Raw genomic sequence first — 20,972 nt, forward strand, 5'->3', positions numbered from 1 at the left:
AACAGATTTTTTTTTTGTTCTTTTTTTTCGGAGCTGGGGACCGAACCCAGGGCCTTGCGCTTCCTTGGCAAGCACTCTGCCACTGAGCTAAATCCCCAACCCCGTGCAGAACAGATCTTAAGAGTAGCGGAGGGCTTCTGAAGCCATGTAGAGGTATTCCACTAATGTTGACTGCAATTAGAGAGGGACAAGACCCGGTGAGAGGACATCCAGGTGGATGCTCTCGGCAAACTTTGGGCTGCACATGTAGCTCACCACAGCTAATGCTTCCTACTCAATCATAGGTGATGCAAAAGCCTTCGCCTCACAGAACAACACGTGATCGCTCTATTTCCTTATCCGCCGGACAGGAAAACAATAGGATGAAATTACAAGACACCTTAGCCATGAAAATGTTTCAGGGAAGAAAAGAACTATACCCCAGAGAAACTGTAGAACCTAAAGGGCCTATGTCAACAGAAACTGAGAAAATAATGAGGAATGGGATCCCAAGATTACTCTATTAAGTGGATGTGCGGGAGGGGATCAGACCTTAGCATTTGTTGCTAAGACCTTCTTCCTGGCTAAGCCTCTGAGAAACAGTGCTAACACACTCTCAGGGTAGCTCTCAGATGGTTGGAAAGGGCCGTAATCCACAGCAACTTTAGTTTAAGTAGAAGAGTTGGTGTGGCATGGGGCATATTGGAAGGGGTTAGCAGATTGGAATCCAAGAATGAACAGCTATGGAAAGCTGATACTTCTACCAGAAGACGGTAAATCCACACAGCCACCTCAGACCGCTTTCCACTTGCTGAAGCAGTAGGCTGTTGCTTGCTGAGAGGAAGACCAGTAACCACTTGGAAGTTCCGTGTTGACTGTCATCGATAGACGAGAGCCGCTGCTGGGAGACTGGGTAACTAATGCCACCAGGAACGATGGGCTATCAAAGTTAGAGGCCAGATATCAGCCATTACCCATGAGAAGCACAATTATGGCAGTAAGTGATAAGCCAGGAAAGCTAGAGATGGTGCGGCGTATCTAATACGTTGGCCATGCAAGAAGAAGAATCATGGAGTTTGTGCAGGAAGCTTCCTATGACGGCTCTCAAGTATTTGCCTGAAAAATGTGGGTTCTGTCACTGCACCTCTGGGGTCTATGTGTTCAAGAGCCTGCTCACAGAGGGGAACACCCCATCTTGCTGTCTGCTCATGGCTTGCACCTAGTCCCTACCATAAAGAAGTGATTTATGTCACACAGTGGTGATAGAAAGGGACAGATTAGGCACCCAAATGACCCCGTTGGGTATTTATATTTTAGGTTCAATTTTAGAGGGAAATGGCAAAATGGAGCAGGAGCAGTCATTCCACAAGGACAGAATGACCCAGGGTTCTGTGCCCTCTGAGATTAGTGTTGGAACCAACCAGTCAGGCAAGGCCTCCAGTCTGCAGCTGCACTGTTCATGGCTGAGGGACTGGGCAGTACAGTCGGGAAACATCCCTTGTTCCATCCCGAGACAAGGAACAATGGGCAGTTGGTAGTTTAGCCTGCTATCCTTATTTTAAATTCTTTCAGAAGATGCGATCCACTGGAATCCGAAAAATCCCACTTTCAGGACATTTCCCTGAGAAGTGGAGCTGTGCGGCATGAGCAGTAAGTGGTACCCACCACTGTGACCCATGTGTTAACTCCTTAGTACTTTCCCCTATCTGCTTAGCGACTGAAGCTTCCATTCCCTGAACTACAAAGAGCACTGTGAACAGACAATGTGTTGCCGAGTCTGCCCACAGAGGTGCCTTGTCCTGTACCACACACCTTTCTGTAGGGCAGCCATCACTCTCCTGAGTCCTTGCTCGAGAGGTTCTAAAGGCTCAGCCCATTCTCCTGGTTCAGGATACCGTCGCATCGGTATTCAAATACTGGGAATCTCCAGGCATCATTAAACCAGCACAGAACAAAACCAGCATCGAAGACAAGCCAGTCAACAAGATAAAGAGCACCGGTACATATTGTTACGAGGTTCAACTTCATAGAAGGATAACATTCGAAACCGCATATTCTCCTAGCTTCAACATACTAATGAAAATGACCTACAAAAGTCATTAAAACCTTTAGCATTTTAATGTAACTTTCTTGGTTACTGGCATACCAAGCAGAAAGCGTTGTTGGCAGAAACAGTTAAAGGGCTGGAGAGAGAGTTAGGTGGTTGAGAACACTTGTTCTTGCTCAGGACTTGGGTTTGATTCCCAGCACGTGGCAACTCAAAACTGTCTAAGTCCAGATCCATGACATCTGATGCCCTCTTCTGTCTCCTTCAGGCATGAGGCAGAAACAGAGCCATATGATCTGACTATACTACTCTTGGGCATATACTCAAAGTATTCCGTATCCTGACACAGGAACACTTGTACGGCCCTGTTCACTTCTGCTCTATTCATAACAGCAAGGGAATGGAGTCAACATGGATGCCCATCAACACATGAATGTACAGTGAAAATTTGGTACATATGCACAATGGAAGTGTGTGTGTATGTGTGTGTATGTGTGTGTGTGTGTGTGTGTGTGTGTGTGTGTGTGTGTGTGAATCCATGTAAACAGAAGCCAGAAGCTTTGGGTGTCTTTCTCTATTTCCCTTCAGCCTACCTTTTGAGGCATGGTTTCTCATTAAACCCAGTGCTTACCGATTGACTAGAGTGCGTGGCTAGCAAGCTTCACCGATCTCCGTGTGTCCGTACACCTCGTACTAGGGTCACAGATGTATGCTTCCATGCCTATTTTTTTTAATTTTAAATATGGGTCTGGGGATGTAACAGGCTTCCATACTTGTGTGCTGGGCTCATGCAGGTACTTCATCCACGGAGTCATCTTCTCGTCCTCACAATGGACTTCTGTTCAACTGTTAAGAGAAACGGAAATATGGAATTTGCAGAAAAATAAATCAAACAGGAAAGCTTGATATTAAATGAGGTAAGTCAGGCTCCGAAAGATTAATATATATTTTTTTTCATTGGTTCATTCAAAAGATAAATATTCTTTTTCATATGTGGATCCTGGTGTCTAATTTCTACATATGTTTATTTATGTAGACGTGAGTATGGGTAGAGAGGTCAGGAAACCAGAAAGAGGTCCGGGGTGGGGTGGGAAAGGTGATATGAGGTGGACAGGGGACCTGGAGGACCGCACATGGAGAAGGTAGGCAAGGAGATGAAGGGAGGAACGGGCAATGGGAAATGAACCAAGGCTCAACCAAAACAAAACTAAACAAAAACAAAAGAAGAAACCTGCTACTTTGTATGTTAATTAAAATATAAAAACAATAAAGAAAAAGTAAAAGGTACTCATAAATAATAAAAGCAATGAGCATTAATCTGCTAAAGTTTTTTTTCCCCCTCTCTGGCATTATTTACCAAAGTCACAAAAGACCCGAGCCCTGAGCCCACAGCCCAGAGTTCCGCCCTCCCTCTCTCCCAGCCTTATACCCCTGCACATTGTAGGTCTTCATGGCCCCTCTCTATTTAATCCGTATTTCCTGCCATTTAGAGCTACTGCTATATGAGGCCTGGGGATGGATTTTGCAGTGGGGCTCATGGCAGTAAGAGTGGCTGTCTGAGACTCCTATTCTGAGTGCAGCTCTCTCGGAACCCAGCTTTCTTACTAAATGAGATTTTATCCGGCAGTAAATAACAAGGGCTACAAAGCGGGTCTGTCTCCTTGACCGCTAAATTCAATTCTTGGAAATGCTCTTGTGAAGTAACTCTCAGTAAGAGAGGCAGGGTTCCCGAAAAAATCACTCATTATCGATTTCATGGCGACCGAAGTATCTGGTTCTAAGGTTAAGTGAGGAAACTGAGGCTTAAAGGGTTTCCTGCCCTTCGAGGAGCCCCGTGCTCTCGAGGCCCGCATCCCTCTGCACATGTAGCTCACAGCTGTGCCTAATAGAAAAGGACCGGAGACTGGAGCAAAGAGACCAGTTTATTTCTAATTGTTTTACTAATGATAACCAGTTTAAATTTGATAGAAAAAATGTAAAACAGGGAGAAGGAGAGATGCCTCAGCCACTAAGAGTGCATACTGCCCTCATGAAGGACCAACTTGGGGTCTCAGCGGCCACAGCAGGTAGCTAGCTCATAACTGTGTGCAAACCCAATCCCGGGGTACTTGATGCTCTCTCCTAGCTTCCTTTCGCATGCACGCGCACACACACACACACACACACACACACACACACACACACACACACACTTAAGAATAACAATTTTTAAAAATATGATGGAAAGAAAAAAAAAACCCTGTTTCTGGAAGATCAGCCCTGATCACTCATTGATACTAGAATCAGTGCGGATGACTACACTAATTATCTCCCTAGTCATTATTTAGCCTGCACTTGCCCCCTTCCCTCCCTCCTGCTCTGCACAGAACCTCTTCCTGAGACACAGTAAGCAACTGCTCCTGCCAGATACATGAATATTTATTTTTGGTTTGTTTGTAGACAAAAACAAAGACTGAGGATCAGTGCTCCTGTGGTTTGGATTTAGTTGACAAATATGTCTCCTAAAAGCTTGTGCACTGGAAGGCTGGTCACTATTGTGACAAAATGCCTCGCCCCCTGGGAGGCACAGGCTAGCCCCTGTGAGGGGATGATATTGAAGAGTGTGTTAGGCCTTTATGGTGGGTTAAGTTCTTAAAAGAGGCATGTTGAAATGGAACCAGCCCTGCTGCCCTCCCAAGTCTCCTGTTTTGCGTCTTACCACACATGTTCCCTCCTCACATCTACTCCTACGGTATGTTGTCATCCATCATGGGATGATCTAGTTGGACACTGTGATCAGAATAGAAGCCATTCTGTTTGAACGCTCCAACCATCTCATCAAAAGTCAAGTACAGCTGAGGAGGAGGGCGACCCCATAGGAAGACCCTTGAGACCCCTTAGACACTGAGTCACACCAACCAGGCAGCATATAGGCGCTGGTCCGAGGCCCCCAACGGCACGTAGAGCAGAGGACTGCCAGGCCTGGCCTCAATGGGAAAAGATAGCCTAACCCTCAAGAGACTTGGGGCCTCAGGGAATAGGGAGGCCCGGCAGTGTGTGTGTGTGTGTGTGTATGTGTGTGTGTGTGTGTGTGTGTGTATCCTTTTGGAGATAGGGGAGAAGGAATGGGATGAGGAACTGTGGGTGGAGGGACTGGAAGAGGGACAATGACTGGACTGTAAAAAATTCAAGTACGCATCTTTCATTTTTATACTGTCCAGCTATTTTGTTACAGCAACATAAGAATAGATGACAGGAACTTCCTACAGCACTTCCCAGAAGGCCCTGGTGAAAGTCCAGGGGCCTGTGCTACAGTAGAAGAAAGAATTTCTTTTCACCATGTCACTGACTCAGATTCAAGTAACATGGAGACTGCATGGGGTTTGGGATAAGGTTAATTTGGTCTCGGATTGCTGTGATTGTAGGCAAGACCTATTTTTAAAGAGACACACACATGGCTATTCTCAGAAGCTCTTCAAAAGGCCTCCAGACTTTGTCCATAACTAGTAAAACTAAATTGTTGGCCAAGAAAATGCACAGGTTTTTGTCCTGGGGAACGTTTTAATAGAGGTGAGGGTTGGGCATTGCTTGTGATGGGATCCTTGGGCTTTGTAGATCACTGGTTCACTCGGCAGCTATAGCTGTGACAGCAGTGACTCTTGCCCTTCCCCAGGGCTGCCTTCTCCTGCAGTCTAGATGGTTAAACCTCCTCCTCACTTGTTCCTAATGGAGAAGCAATAGGGTTGCAGGTGTAGACAGACCCATGAGGAGACATTTAATGCCACTTTGAAGTATTTTTGTTTTAAGCAAGCTACTCGGCCCATCTTGGTAAGATCATCATTCTCCAGGCTCAGGTGCAGGAGGCTGGAGGCATTTTGCTGTCAGCACAGCAGCTTCTGAGCTGTCCTCTATGGCTGCTCCCCAGAAGGAGGATCATCCCTCAGTATCTTTAGAAGTAGCAGGATGAGAACAGAAGGGGACCAGAAATCATGGGAGTTTCTGAGACTCCTGCTGTCAGAGGATCTCTCTGCCCTGGCGGATTCTCAGCACCATAGCTTTGCATCCTTATTAAGTGACAGCTGGTTATTGTGAAATCATTATAAGGAAGCAACACTGTTAAGGGTAGGAGCAGACACAGTCATTTACATATTAAAGTCATAGCCCAAGCACAGAGGGGAAATTGGAAGGGGTGCCCCCTGTGTACAGACCCGTGAGATGCATCTGTAAGTACAATAACTTATAGCGTGCCTTTGGGCCAGATGCTTAACCTCTCTGGTCTGGAAATGCCTTACCTGAAGATGCTTAACCTCTCTGGTCTGGAAATGCCTTACCTGAAGAATGAGACTGGGTCTCCCTACAAAGTAGAGGGGTTGTGTCTGCCATGTCCTGTCACTGTCACACATGTGGGTATTATATGTTTTCCCTTCTGCTTGCAAAGGCGAGCTGCCCACAAGTCAGTGGAAAACTGGGCCAGATAATGTCAAGGCTCTGGTATTAGACGACAGGCCCAAGTGAGGGCCTGCAGAGTCAGGTGAGGACTGCCATCGTGGAAAGAGGATCCAGTAAGCACGTGACCAGCAAGGAAGAACGGTATCCCCTTTCTATGTGCCTACCCTGTCCACCACCTACTTAGTCTGACCTAAGGGCGCTCTAATGCCCATTCTAGGAGTGCCTCCTCTATGATTTAGAGGGGTCTACCTGAGGGCGGGGGCGAAGCATTCTACTCTGCGTGCCTGGTCTCTGGGTATGAGGAGTACTTGTAGCTATGTGACACTGCATCGCTCTGTACACAGTCTCTTACTGGGCTGAGACTGAATCATACTCATTCCTGTTCCCCCAGGGCCTCACCTGGTACTGTGCCTGGCTCAGGCTAGGCAGCTTGCACTTTGAAACGGTAAGCCAGGATTTGGGAGATGGGAGGACTTCATGCTCCCTTCTCACTGTATTTTCCTTTTCTGTTTCAACCAAACAGGCCTTCCTGGATCAGGATGGGTTTGGCTCTTTCATAACAGCCCCACTCTAAAATCTCAGTGGCTTAACTTAACAAAAGTTTATTTCTAACTCATGCTATGTCCCCTGTGGTTATGGGCAACTCTCCAGGACAGCTGTTCTGCATACGGTGGCCTAGCAATCCAAGACTCCTTTGATTTGGTGGCTCTGTCATCCCAACACAGAGCCAGGCAAGAGCCAGCAGGAGGCACAGGCCTCTCTGCTCAGCCCAGAAATGCATCGCCATCACTTCCTCGCTGGGCCCAGCCAGATCTAGGCATATAATCATAGCAACCTCAAGATTATGAGGAAGATTCCTTTTTAGTGTGCCTAGGAAGGAGGCAAAGACTGCCTTTATCTGTGGGCCAGACATGCTTATAAGGGTTCAACCAGAAATCCGAAGGCCTGAGTTAAAAGTGAGAAATTAATACCAATATCCAATTCCCGCATTTACTGGTGTCTCACTAAGTGCAAGTCATCGAGCATTTGTGACACATGGACATGTGTCAATCATGGTTCTAGGGACTAGAACAAATGGGGATTTTTTTTCTAAGACAGTGTTTCTCTGTGCAGTCCTGGCTATCATGGCACTCACTCTATAGAGCAGGCTGTCCTCAGACTTACAGACATCTGCCTGCTTCTGCCTCCTGAGGGCTGGGACAAAAGGTGTGTGCCACCACCATCTGGTTCCTAGTGGAGAATTTACAATAGTCACTGACATCATAAGTCTCTGATCTCCTGGAGAGACAACCGGCCATGAATAGATATGCAAAGTGCCAAAGGTTCTATGAAAGAGAATAGAGAGGAAAAAAATAGAAAGAGGGCATGTGAGGGAGTTGCCATTTTGTATATGGAGGGGTGAAAGGCCTTGTTATTGAGAAACCAACGGTTAGAGGAATGTGCTACTACATCAGGACAGAGGGACGGGGACTTGACAACATGGAGAGAAGTTGGCAATGGCTAGGTTGATGTGCTCATTAAACACTCTCTTTTGGAGTTGGTGATGCCAATATGCACAAAAATCTGATGGGCCTGCAGCTGTCTCCAGTACATCTAGAGGAGAAAGATGTAAAAACAGATAAGTTCAATGAAAAGTAGGGAGTCAAAGCGCGGGGTGGGGGGAGAACTGAAATTCAGGGGAGGTGTGATACAAGAAGTGAATTGTTGGTAGAATGGAGACATTTTAAGATGTGTTGTGTATATTGTCTATTGCTACACAACTGATTCCAAGGGGTAGCCAGGCTTTGTGGAAAGTTCTGGAACATTTATGTTGACCAGATCAGTCATGCAATGAATTTAGTATGTAATCTGGTGTGGGGGCAATACCTAGGCTGACTACCTCCCATGCCTTGTTCCTCACTGGTGTGGCTGGGACATCTGGGGCTGTCTGGAACTGCTCCCTCTCTCCAGGAGACCTGGATTAGTCGGATGTGAATGCAAATGTTCTCATATGGTGTGGAATCTCAAGGGAGTGGATAAAGCTTCAAAGCCACAAAGGACCTGGAAGTCCCCACTACATCATTCCCCTGTATGCATATCCCGCAACTCAAAGACAAGTGAAAACACCCAGCATTCAGGGGAGAGGGACCTGAATTCCTGTCCAAGGAGTGGTACCCCAGGGAGACCATGTTTTCAGACAATCTAGAAGCAGCAGAGTACAGAGGTGTGCCTCTTCCCATATTCCTTCCTCCTCACTACGTCAGTGGATCTCTGACTGCTTACAGTACACCTGCCCGGACTCATTCTGAAGCCTTGGGAATATCATTAGCACTGGGATAAGAGATGAGACACACTTACTATCCTGCCACAATGAACAGTGACTGCCAACACTGTCTGCAGTGTAACAATACTGACTCCATACTCCTGTCTGTAGATGAACAAACCGAGGGGGAAGAACGTTTGTGATAAGCTGTCAGTTTTAAATGCTGAAAGCATGCAAAAAAAGAAAAAAAAATGAAAATCGGGGCTGGAGTGATGGCCTACCAGTTAAGAACCCTTGCTACTCTTACCTTAGACCTGAGTTTACTTCTAGCACCTACATAAGATGGCTTAAAATCTCCTGTCCCCGGGTCCCAGGAGACCCGATAGCCCTCTTCTGGCTTCTGCAGGAACCTACATGCATACAGTTCACATATAGACAAGCAGACATATACAGATATACACTAATAATTGTTTAAGTCAAATAGAATATCATCTTACATTTTTAAGTTTTTGAGTGGGAGACGGGGGGGGGGGGTGAGTGTGGTTCTCCTAGAAAGAGAGACCCTGAGGGACCCAGAGGGGGAAGCAGGTGACAGGCCTGTCAAGTAGTTCCGAAGCAAACAACTTTGGTCTGAACTCAGGAAATCATACTTGGTTTCCAGCCAGAAAGAACTTGGCACTCCCGAGCCCCCAAGCCTGGGGAAATAGTCTAACTGGGCTTAGAGGTTCAGCAGGTTGGAATGCACAGGCGAGCTTATATGTTCGGTTCTGTGAGCTGAATTCCCCAGCAAAGCCCAGTGCTGGCAGCTCACCTGCTTCCATGGAGTTTGAATCCCCAAGTGTGTCATAATGTGGGCAGATCAGTTTTGCTCTTGAAACTGCTGAGCAGGCAGGATTTGAGATACTCTGTTACAAACGAGGGTTGCAAAACAGGACTTTGCTCCCAAGAACAGAGAGAGGTAAAGTAGAAGGAATCTGTGGGTGCTGCTTTTTGTGATGTGGGACAGCTGACTTAGCCAGGCCCCAAATCTAGAGGCCTGGAAGTTTTCTCTGAGCTCATGTTCATACGCTGGCTTCTTGTCCCTTAAAATATTAATGCTTTGTTCTCATCCCTCCAGCAAAGCACGATCCTGACATAAATGTAATTATCTTCCTCTTTCTCCAGGGTAGCGGTGGTGGCAAGGTGAGATATGTCGCATCCGGAGGGCTGTGGGGTGGCCTGGGTATTACCCATGGTGCACAGCGGCTTTCAGCAGCATCTGGACTTCAGCTTGGATCCAAATCCTGCCATTTCCAGGTTGGGTGACTTGCAAGCTTCAAATGTGTAAAACGACACAGTGGCACCTGCTTTTCAGAGTTGCAAAGATGACTATTTTCAGAGTACTGCTGTAAAAGCAGATCTGCAGAGTACCTGGCATCTGTGGTGAGCTTGTAACATTTCATGGAAGTTCATCAGTGTGGGCCCTCAAAGGAATGAGTCTCTTTCTCGGTTACAGAGAAAACCTGCTATAACCCAGTCCAGTTGCTCAGTGGCTTCGTAAGTCGGGTCCAGATTGCTGTCCCTAATACTGAGAGAGAGATGGCCTTGTACTGCTGCTTCAGATTAGACTATCTGTGGGGCTGGATCATTAAGACATGACACGATTTGAATATTTTTGAACTCAGGGGAAGGTAATAGAAAATTGCATTACCTGGCATCTCAGTCACTATCTAGGTTTCTTACTTTTTGTGTCCTATTTTGGCTACTGGAGCCTGCTAACTGTGTCTCAAACTCTTCCCATAAACTTCCTAACCAGAGCAAGCCCTTAGGAATCCAAAGGGCTGGTCGCAGATTAGGCGGTAGCTCTAGACGCTTCAATTTATTACCAGGGAAGCCTTCCCTGGTGGGGACTCCACTGGGTATTTCCCTGGGAGATTCAAATTTTATTTTATTTATTAAGTACAGTGCTGCTTAAAGTCTGAAGTATTTCTGTATCTGAATCTATGCTGTTTGTCTAGTTTCAAGTTGGAGGAAGCTCAAGTCTCCTTCAGGTTCTCAGTGAAAACATTTTAGAAATGGCCCCTGTGTTTCTAATGGCAGGACATTTGCGGCCAACTCCAACCTTACAGCCACTCACTCACCAGGGGCAGGCAAGTTCTGGGAGATGGATGGGATTTCAAGCACAAACTGAGTGGCTCTCTCAAGCCAGGCACAGCACAACTGCAGAAAACAGGAGACGGGGTTCAATCCCGGAGGTATGTACATCCAGGGAGTGCTACACCTCGGACCATGGATCTTACCTGTCCTTAGGCATGCTACTTCACTTCCGGGTCTGTGACTGGCTGCTTGGCTTTCTGTGAAACAACAAGCCTGAGCTTGGTACTCATGTACCATAGGTAAGAGTGGCAACATTAGATGTTGACACAGACTTCTCCAAGGTCTAAAGCATCAAGTAGATAGCTCCTGTCTTGTTCATTAAGTCTATTTGTGCTTGCTAAGCTGTTCTTCCCTAAACAGGGAGAGCATAGGCCCCAAGTCCAAAAGACCCTCTGCTTTGTGCCGGCTGCTGGGGAAAGCTTAAATGGGAAAGAAACACACCAGCTCTGGCCCAGAAGTGGCACCCACTCTCTTATGCACATTCAGTTAGTGACAAGTTGCTTAGCCACACCAAGAGGCAAGTGGAGGGCACATTCTACAAATGTCTCTCTACCATGAAGGTAGCATGTATAAAATAAAGGTAATAATGTTTACCACAGAAAGGTTATTAGAAAGGGCAAGTGTGATCTCAAGTACTTAACACAGTGACATATGAGAGAAACTCATCCTAGGCTTAACCGAGACAAGGATGAAGAGGGGCTCTTTCTCCACCAGCCTCTACTGGCTGCCATGACTGCCTTTCTTGGTGCTATTTTGATATGAGTGTGGACAGGGGTGATGGGAGGGATTGAAGGTTCCTCAGCTAGCCAATAAAACAACTGAAGGCAGGATGGTGTGCAGTTCTGGTACATGCTCTGCACGCCGTGAGCACAGGAGGGAAGCCTAATAAACTACGCCGGGCAAAGGAACCTTGTTGAATGGCAGATGGGTAATTATGCCATCGCCTCCAAGGAGCTGAACTGAGGGTGGCTACACGTTGGGCCACAGAGCAGAGCCAGGCTCCCCCAACCTCCTAGAATCACATATGTTTGTTTTCCTGGTTGCAAGGTGGGAAGGTCAGTGCTGCCCTCCGACCCCCATGATTCCAAGTGTGACAGGACTCTTCTGTTCAACAGGCAGTTGGCTTTTGGCTTCTGGGGTGATCTCAGCCATCAAATTGCCCGCTTGAGTATTCAAAGCAATAAGTCTTTGTAGCAAAAACACTGGCAACTGTGGTTGGGCTCAAGTTGGAAGTTAAAATGTGTGATTTCCAAGCTCGAATGAGGGGAAGAACAGAAAGAACATGGGCTGTGTGGCTCAATAGCTCTGCCTTCAATGACAGGATTGGAAAGAAGTTTTAAGCAATACATTCAACCAACCAGACTCAGTTTCCTCGTCTGCAAAATGGTAAGCCATAATCACATCACCTTCCTTTCCCTTCTTTTCTTTGCTCAGATTCCAAAGGCTGATTGACACGAGGTAACTTACAATGTTCAATAACCCCTCATGTATGAAATAAAGACTTCTAACAACCTGTGTTTATCGGAAGGTTGACTGAAAAGCATAGAATTTTGCGGGGCACAGGAGAAACAACTGTGTGCAATAAATAATAATAATAGGTGCAATTACAATCATCATTCCAATGCTACTAAGACAACTGAATGTGGTGTTGGCTCACAAGTTCTAATGCTACAAACGTCAGACTTCGTTGTAAGAGCATCAGGCATTCCCTTGTCCCCAGCTGGTGAAGTTAATATAGCCGTAGTTCCTCGTCTCTTTGTAATCACAGCACATTTCTTAGACACAAGGTGAGCACTTACTGGCCTTGATGCGCCTGGTTCCCGTGGCCAGGAACCCAGGCATTCCCTCCTCATCAGGGTCTGTGCCTGGGCCATTCTCCCCACAGTATTTGAGATCTGTGTTTTCTTTGGCAAACTCATTATGCTCACGAAGCATTTCCTGCCATGTGGATACACTGTCCTTCATGGGTAGGGGTGGAGGTCCAAGGACTCGCTGTGCAAGTGTATAGACTGGAATTGGAATCCCTAGAACCCACATCAATGCCAGGCAGGACTGTAATTTCTGCCTTGGAAGATAGCGGCAGAACAAGTTGGCTAGCGAGACTAGCCACATCGGCAAGCTTTGGGTTTGATTGACTGCTCCCCAGTGAATAAGGCAGCAGAAGGGTTGAGGATGATTCCTAACATCCACCAGAGGCCTCCACCTGCAAATGCACATGCGTGTGTACCTCCACACAGCCAAGACATGCATATGCAGAAAGGCACAGCACACACATACTGGAAGGATTACAGTTAACAATAACACCTCAGCCTTTCATTGACAGTGTCCACAATATCTTTCATCTCTGTGGCAGTCCAGGGTTGTCAAAAGGCTCTCACAGCCAGTATTTTATTTGATTCTCACAACTGCACCAGCAATTGGGGGTTACTTCCCCTCTTATACAAACAGGGATAGTGACATTCAGAGAAATCCGGTTCATTTATTCACAAAGAAAGAGCCAATGAAAGGCTGAGGCAGAAGCAGTCTAGCTAATGTCAGGCTCTCAGCCTTCCTCTGTGGTGATCTTTCCTGTCTTGTCTCTGATCTTACTGATTTTGGTCTTTTTCTTTCTTTCGGTTACAATAGGTAAGGGTTTGCCAATCTTTATTAGTTTTTTCTTTCCGAAGAACTGGTTACCTTATTAACTATTTTTATGTTTCTATTTAATTGATTTCAGCTCTGATCTTATTTCTTTACACCTGTCAGTTAATTTTTTTTCTTATATTGAGTTAGTGTGTGCAAATATGTGCTTGCCTGTGTCTGTTGGTCAGATCTTGTGGGATTCAGATCTCTCCCTTCACTGTGTGGGTTAAGGGGCTTGAACCCTGGTCATCTGGTTTGGCGGCAAACACATCTACTAGTTGTGATTTTGTTTGTTTTTTTTTTTTCTTTTCAAGGCCTTAGAATGTGTCAACAACTCATTTGTTGGAAACCGCTATGATTTTTTTATTTATTTATTTATTTATTTATTTATTTATTTATTTGTTTTCCGGAGCTGGGGACCGAACCCAGGGCCTTGCGCTTCCTAGGCAAGCGCTCTACCACTGAGCTAAATCCTCAACCCCTACATATTTATTTTTATTATCTAATAATGCATATGTGTGTCTCTCTCTGTGTGAGTATAGGCAGTTGAATGCAGGTGCTCCTGAGAGGTCAGAGGCATCGGATATCCCTGGAGCTACAGTTATAGATGGTTCTGAGCCACCCAAAGTGGATGCTGGGAACTGAACATGGGACCTCCGGAAGAGCAAGAAGTGCTCTTGACTGCTAAACCATCTGTCCAGGCCCATCTCGGATCTTTTAATGTAGGCACTTCAAGCTATAAGCTTTTTCCCTTAGGACTGCTTTCAGTATATCCCATGGGCTTTGGTGGGCTGTGTTCTGACTTTCATTCATTTCTTCAATGACACATTCATTCATAGCACATTGTTTAATTTCCAAGAGCTTGAGTCGCTTCTTAGTTTCCCTTGCTGTTGATGTCTAACTTTAGTCCATTATGTATTCTCCATTATGTATTGTAATTTCTGCCTTGGAAGATAGAGACAGAACAATGGAATATTGTATATTTCATTATGTACACTGTCTGAATTTGTTGGAAACAAATGTGTCCTCACATATGATCTACTCTAGAGTAGATCTCTTGCATCCCTGAGAAAAACACGCATTTTGGTACTGTTTGGGTGGAAGTTCTGCAAATGTCTGAGTCCATTTGGTCTGCTATGTCTTTAATTCCAGTTTTCCCCTTCATATTGTTTGTCTGAATGACATGTCTATAGATGAGATGGGATACTGAAGGCATGTGCCATTACTGTGTGGAGTTAATCTGTGACTTTATATGTCACAGTGTTTGTCTCATAAAACGGGACACGCTCATGTTCAGGTTGGTATACATTTGGACCGCTAATGTCCTCTTAATGAATTATTCCCTCAATTACTATGACATGACCTTCTGTATCTATTCTGATTAGCTCTAGCTTGAAGACCATTTTCTCAGATATTAGGAAGGCAGTGCCTGTTTGTTTTCTGCTCCGATTTGCTTAAAATGCTTTTGCCCACCCTTCCCCTCCAAGGTGCTGTCTAGCTTTGATTGGAGGGGGTTTCTTAGAGGCAACAAAAAAAGGAGGAATCCCATTTTATGATCCAATCTATTAGTCTATGACTTTTGATTGAGAAAAAAAATTATCCATTTATGTTCAGAGCGATTGTTGAAAGGCACTGCTCCCTAACCAGTTAAATCAGCCCACAGCCCCAGAACACAAATGACTTTTAAATACCACATTGAAAACTAGATAAGTTGGCTATAAACTGTCCTTTTGCAGTGGACTGGCACCATCTTTGAGATTGACCTTTGTGTTACGGGAACAGCTAAGACCGGGGAAAGCCCTCTCCGAAGCTACCCTGTCCTTTCATGAGGAGTTGGTACTAAAATATTTACTCATTATCCTCTGTCTGCATAACCCTCAGGGCTAAACTGAAGCCTGCCGGCCAGACTGTGACCATCTGAGGATTAGGCCAGAAGACCTGGTCCCTGCGCTATCAGGTGACAGGATTCAGAGACCAGATATAATCTCCATCACCCAGGGCCCACGATAGGAAGGTACAGATGCTGCGCAGACAGCGAAGGCGTCATTTTAAAAGAATGCTGGTCTTTCTCACTTACTCGGAAACCCCCTTCATCACAGAGCCTGAATGAAGCTCTTGAATTTCTGAGGAAGGATCAGGCCTGCGAGTCTTACTGCAGGAACCTTCTGGAACTCATCCACGCCAGCAGATTCCTAGCTGAGCAGCTGCGACGGGGAACTGGATTTTATTTCTGACGCTGACGCGGACTTACGATGACTCCCGTTTCAGTCCCTTTGCTCCTTGAGACCTCGGTGTTTAGGACCCGAGAACAGTGACCCTCCATCTGTGGGGATCTTGTGCAAAATGGAGGACACCTGTGTGTCGGGGCACGAAGGAGAACTGTTTGTTGGAGCATTCTGTCGATCCTTCGAGTCCCTCTCCTTCTACCACAAAACATCACATTGTTACCGTCTCGCAGTGACCTTTTCTGGCATCACCGAGTCACCAACCTGGGCTCATTGAGTTACTGCTCACTGAGCACCGCGGGCAGTGAGCTCCGGACTGACCCTGCCGGTCCTGGGGTTCTACGTCCTGTTCCTTAGGGGTTCCTTCAGGACACTTTGGAAGAGACAAACTCTGTGCAGCTCTCCCAGCAGCCTTGGCCATGCCCTGCTACTTTCCAGTTGATGCTGCTGGTTGCATTTTGTTGTTTGGCTGTTTGTTTTTTTAAAAAGACATCCGCCTTCTGTTCCACAGCTGGGGCATCAAATCAGGCTTTAGTTGTGGAACTTTTGTTTACTTTGCTCGCTAGCTGGGGTGGTCAGGAGTTTAACCAAGGTCAATGCCCTGGAGTCTGGAAAGAGAATCCGAGCAGTTTCTAGCTACTAAATCTGCTGGTGTATAAAGGAATTTAAAAACCGTTGACCCACACAATCTGGTTATGTTCAGGATAAATTCATTTTTGTCTTGCCTTAAAAATAATAACAAGTGTCTAAATGTTTATGTTTTCATCCTGCAGCAGGCAGCCTTGACAATGCAAGGTGAGTTTTTTTGTGGTAGAAAAAAATAATTATAGAAATAAACATGGCAGCATTCACAGCTGCATATCATTGATGTGGCCCCTCTTGAGAAGGAGAGAGAGAGAGAGAGAGAGAGAGAGAGAGAGAGAGAGAGAGAGAGAGAGAGAGAGAGAGAGAGAGAGAGAAACAATAAACGGAGGAAAGGGAGTGGTTTGTCTTCTTGCTGGGAGATGGTGTTCTGTCAGTTTTCCTGAAGCCTTCCTCATGCTCAGAATGGTTTAGAGATTTGGAACACACTGATCTTTAAAGAGTGGGAAAAGGAGTTTCTAAGAGGAAAGGAAATCTTCCCACAGTTATTAACACCTTACACTGTTTGCATGGTGCACACGGCAACTAAAAGGAGAAGACGCTGGAGAGGAGAGAAGCCGTTCCTCAGCCCCAACAAGGCGGAGCGCGTTGGCACATTTCAGCACGTCTTTGTTCTGTGAATCCGTTCTCTCCCCGGGTTTAGGGCAGAGAGTGATGGGTGGGTACTCTTCGCAGCCGGGCTTTCACAAAACAGGTTACAGCATTTATGGAAGCCTTGCTGGGTGCCAGGTACTGTCTGCCTCTACCCGGCTTCTTTAAATGAGCCTGACATTCTCTTAAGTCTCCAGGCCCATTTCTCTGTCATAAACACGACTCTGTCCGTTTCTGTTTCTTTGGCGCCACATAGTGTGAAAACAGCCAGATGAATTTTCAGCCAGTGTGAAAAGTATTTGAGGATGGCCTCGGGTCAAATAAGTGCTACATGACATTATATGCCATCATGGGAAGGTTGGGATTAAAAGGTTTGGTTAAGAAGGAAGGTTAAATGTTTGCTATAATTCTGTGAATGAGGAAGCTCCTTGGGTTCATTCAAAATACCTGTTATTTTTTTCCTTAATGAGTATGCATAAATTACATAGGATGGAATGCCCCTTAAAGGCATTAATCCAAGGCCAGAAAGAGTTCTTTCAAAAAAATAAGATTAAAAATGTCAATAAAAATACCACTCCTGGGCATATACCCAAAAGATGCCCCAACATATAACAAAGACACGTGCTCCACTATGTTCATAGCCGCCTTATTTATAATAGCCAGAAGTTGGAAAGAACCCAGATGCCCTTCGACAGAGGAATGGATACAGAAAATGTGGTACATCTACACAATGGAGTACTACTCAACTATTAAAAACAATGACTTCATGAAATTCATAGGCAAATGGATGGAACTGGAAAATATCATCCCGAGTGAGGTAACCCAGTCACAGAAAACCCACACATGCACTCACTGAGAAGTAGGTATTAGCCCAAAAACTCAGATTACTCAAGGTACAATCCACACATCACATGAAGATCAAGAAGAAGGATGACCAAAGTGTGGATGCTTCAGTCCTCCTTAAAAGGGGGAACAAAAATGTTCATAGGAGGAGATATGGAAACAAAGTTTGGAGCAGAGTCTGAAGGAATGGCTATTCAGAGCCTGCCCCACCTGGGGATCCAGCCCATTTATATACAGACACCAAAACCAGACACTATTGCTGATGCCAAGAAGTGCTTGTTGACAGGAGCCTGATACAGCTGTCTCCTGAGAGGCTCTGCCAGAGCATGACAAATACAGAGGTGAATGCTTGCAGCCAACCATTGAACTGAGAACAGGGTCTCCATTGGAGGAGTTTAGAGAAAGGATTGAAGGAGCTGAAGGGTTTTGCAACCCCATAAGAACAACAATACCAACCAACCAGAGCTTCTAGGGACTAAACCATCATCCAAAGGGTACACATGGACAGACCCATGGCTCCAGCTGCATATGTAACAGAGGATGGCCTTGTTGGGCACCAGTGGGAGGAGAAGCCCCCATTGAGGAGGAATATCAGGGTGGGGAGGTGGGAAGGGGTGGGTGGATGGGTGGAGGAACACCCTCACAGAAGAAGGGGTGGGGGTGAGATAGGGGGCTTATGGATGGGAAACCAGGAAAGGGGATAACATTTGAAATGTAAAAAAAAAAAAAGTCCAATAAAAAAATAGGAAAAAAGAAGAGAATGGGGAAGATGCTTGAGGCCCAGAGAAGAGATGTTCTGTCTTTTTTTTTTTTTTTTGGTTCTTTTTTTCGGAGCTGGGGACCGAACCCAGGGCCTTGCGCTTCCCAGGCAAGCGCTCTACCACTGAGCTAAATCCCCAACCCCGAGATGTTCTGTCTTATGCCAGCCAGAACAACTCCTTCATTCTCAGATGGAGAATTGAAGATATGCTCCAACTAGCAAGCCAAAAATTGTACATATAAGAACTATTTCTAAAAACAAAGTTTAAGATTATTATTAGGGGTTGGTTAGATTATTACAATATGAAACTTTTTTAAAAAATTTCTGTTGAACTTATTGATTCCTTGAGTCCTGATGGTTTGACATTGTAGCAGCGACACTTATTAAGGTAAAACACCCAGTAATAAAGAGGTTGCCGTGCTTAGTACGGAGCACGCTTTGTTTTCAGTCATCCTCGCACAGTCCCATGAGGCCTTGCCTCTGTTAAGCCTGTCTTGTGAAGCTGAGGAGACCTACTCCTGAGTGCATTACTCACTGTGCTTTGATTCCGTTGCTTTTGAAGATGGAGAGACTAAGGCCCTGCGAAGTTATATAACTTACCTAAACCCCCAACTAGGAAGCGACAGAGTAAGGATTTGAGCCAGTTCTTGATTAGCCTACAGGCATGGGCAGGCACGTGCCTTCTCTGCTTTTACAGACCTGACAGACTTGGAGTAGGGCATAGACAGTCCTATGTATAGGAATGAACATTACCCTCATGGTGGTAGGGATCATGCCTTCTTAGGGAAGGGGAGGTCTTAGGGAAGGAAAAGTCTTGATAAGCAATCAGTGGTAAAGGTGAAACTCTGGAGCGAGTAGAAGGAAGAGCTAATGAAGCGAGTAAGCTACTCCTGAGGAGATGAGAACATCTGCAGAGGAAAAAAAAGGAGGGAGAGGAAACAGGAGAGATGGAGAAAGGAAAAGGCATGCAGAGATGGAGGGAAGGAATGGTGGTAGTAAGGTCGAATATGTGGAAGTGGGACTATGGATAATGGGGGGCTAAGGCACTGTTCCCAGGATTGGGAGGAGAGCAAAGATGTTTTAAGAATAGACAGGCCACCTGGGATTTTAGTGAAGTCCCCTTTATCACAGAAGCTGGCTATAGGACAGTCTTCTACTAGAACCAGAGGAAGCACAGAGGAACATGGCTAGCTCTTGCTGCACATTGTGCAAACTGGCAAAGACTCCTTGTGACAGGATGTGGAGTGAACACTGAACAGGTGGAGTTGTTTGGACCTTTTGGTCCTCTTGGCTTAGTGCCCTTGAGCACTGTACAGTCTGCATACCCCTTACAGGAAGTCTCAACCACAGCCAGGTTGGCACTGTGCATACTAAAGCTGGTGGGCATAGAAGTGAGAGGTGCTTTCACAGTACCTTTGGGGAGGATTGGGACTTTCACAGACTAGGGAAGGGACACAGTAGGTCTTACAGAGTGAGCTGTGTGGAACTGTAAACACATCTGTATAAACACACAACCCAACCATCACAACAGGTTGCTGTCAGTAAGTGCAAGGTGTAATGGAGTGCAATAACCTTCCTTGGGAGATCTAGGGAGACTTCCTGGAGGTGGCAGGGCTTAGTAGTATGCTGTATCAGGCCGAACGTGTAAAGAAAGGACATAGGGAGAAGACATTTCATGGGAAAGACAAAGTAGACTGGGAGATGGAGAGAGGTTCATATTGGAGCAAGACTTGGCTATGGGGAAGTGACAAGGCTTGGGAGAGAAGAGAAGAGAACCACCGCTGAGCTTTAAAACTGCAAGACTTTGACAACAGGGGCTGTAAACCACCAAGAAATGGCTACTACCTTCTGTGGAGTGATGGAGCTGGGAGGAAACTATAGAAGGCTGGCTGGGATTCTCTTCTCACTCCCAGTGGACTGTCTCTGCTAGTTAGCTTGAGCAAAGTCCTCGTGTCAACGTGCAAGGGGGTGGGCCAGGAAAGTCCGTCTGAGATCTGAAGTTGAAGGAGCCAGTAGGTTGGACACAGTAGGAGTCAGGAGTAATAATGGTCCCATTTTTACAGATGCAGGTAATTGGCATGAGAGATGTTAAGAATTTTGCTCAAGGTTCTCCAGGCAGCAAGAGTAGGTGGAATACACAGCAGCACACAGGTGGAGTACACTTGGGGCAGGCATTGTTCTCAGCATTTTATTTGGAATACGGCACGTCAGCTAAGTAGCCATTTATATTATTCTATTTTAGTGGTGGAGAAATGGAGACACAGAGAGGCCAGACCACTGGCCAAATCACAAAGCACACATGACGGCCAGAACTCAAGGCCATCTGGACAAGGAGCACAGGTTTGGTCATGGCGTTCTTTGAGTTCTGCGTCGGCCAACTCTGACTTCAATCCCACCACTCACCCCAAGACATCGGAGCACTCAGCTCTCAGCAGACATGTCAAGTATCCTTCCAGC

The 20,972-nt window shown here is 45.9% G+C and overlaps 1 long non-coding RNA gene across 7 annotated transcripts; it reads left to right on the forward strand.

Annotated features, from left to right (window-relative positions):
* The first annotated feature begins 9,401 nt into the window (after positions 1-9,401).
* On the forward strand, positions 9,402-16,541 carry LOC148005942 (uncharacterized). Of its 7 annotated transcripts, none has more exons than XR_015621440.1 (7): positions 9,402-9,659; positions 9,993-10,118; positions 10,776-10,930; positions 11,948-12,218; positions 13,997-14,176; positions 14,648-14,751; positions 15,336-16,541. It is a non-coding gene; the product is annotated as an uncharacterized LOC148005942 (long non-coding RNA). The 7 variants fall into 7 exon arrangements; XR_015621439.1 differs by lacking the exon at positions 9,993-10,118 and adding an exon at positions 9,861-9,992 and having other exon boundaries at positions 9,428-9,654; XR_015621435.1 differs by lacking the exon at positions 13,997-14,176 and having other exon boundaries at positions 9,402-9,654; positions 9,861-10,118.
* Positions 16,542-20,972: the final 4,431 nt, after the last annotated feature.

Source organism: Rattus norvegicus, chromosome 5, assembly GCF_021556685.1.
Source record: "Rattus norvegicus strain SHRSP/BbbUtx chromosome 5, alternate assembly SHRSP_T2T, whole genome shotgun sequence".
NCBI lineage: Eukaryota > Metazoa > Chordata > Mammalia > Rodentia > Muridae > Rattus > Rattus norvegicus.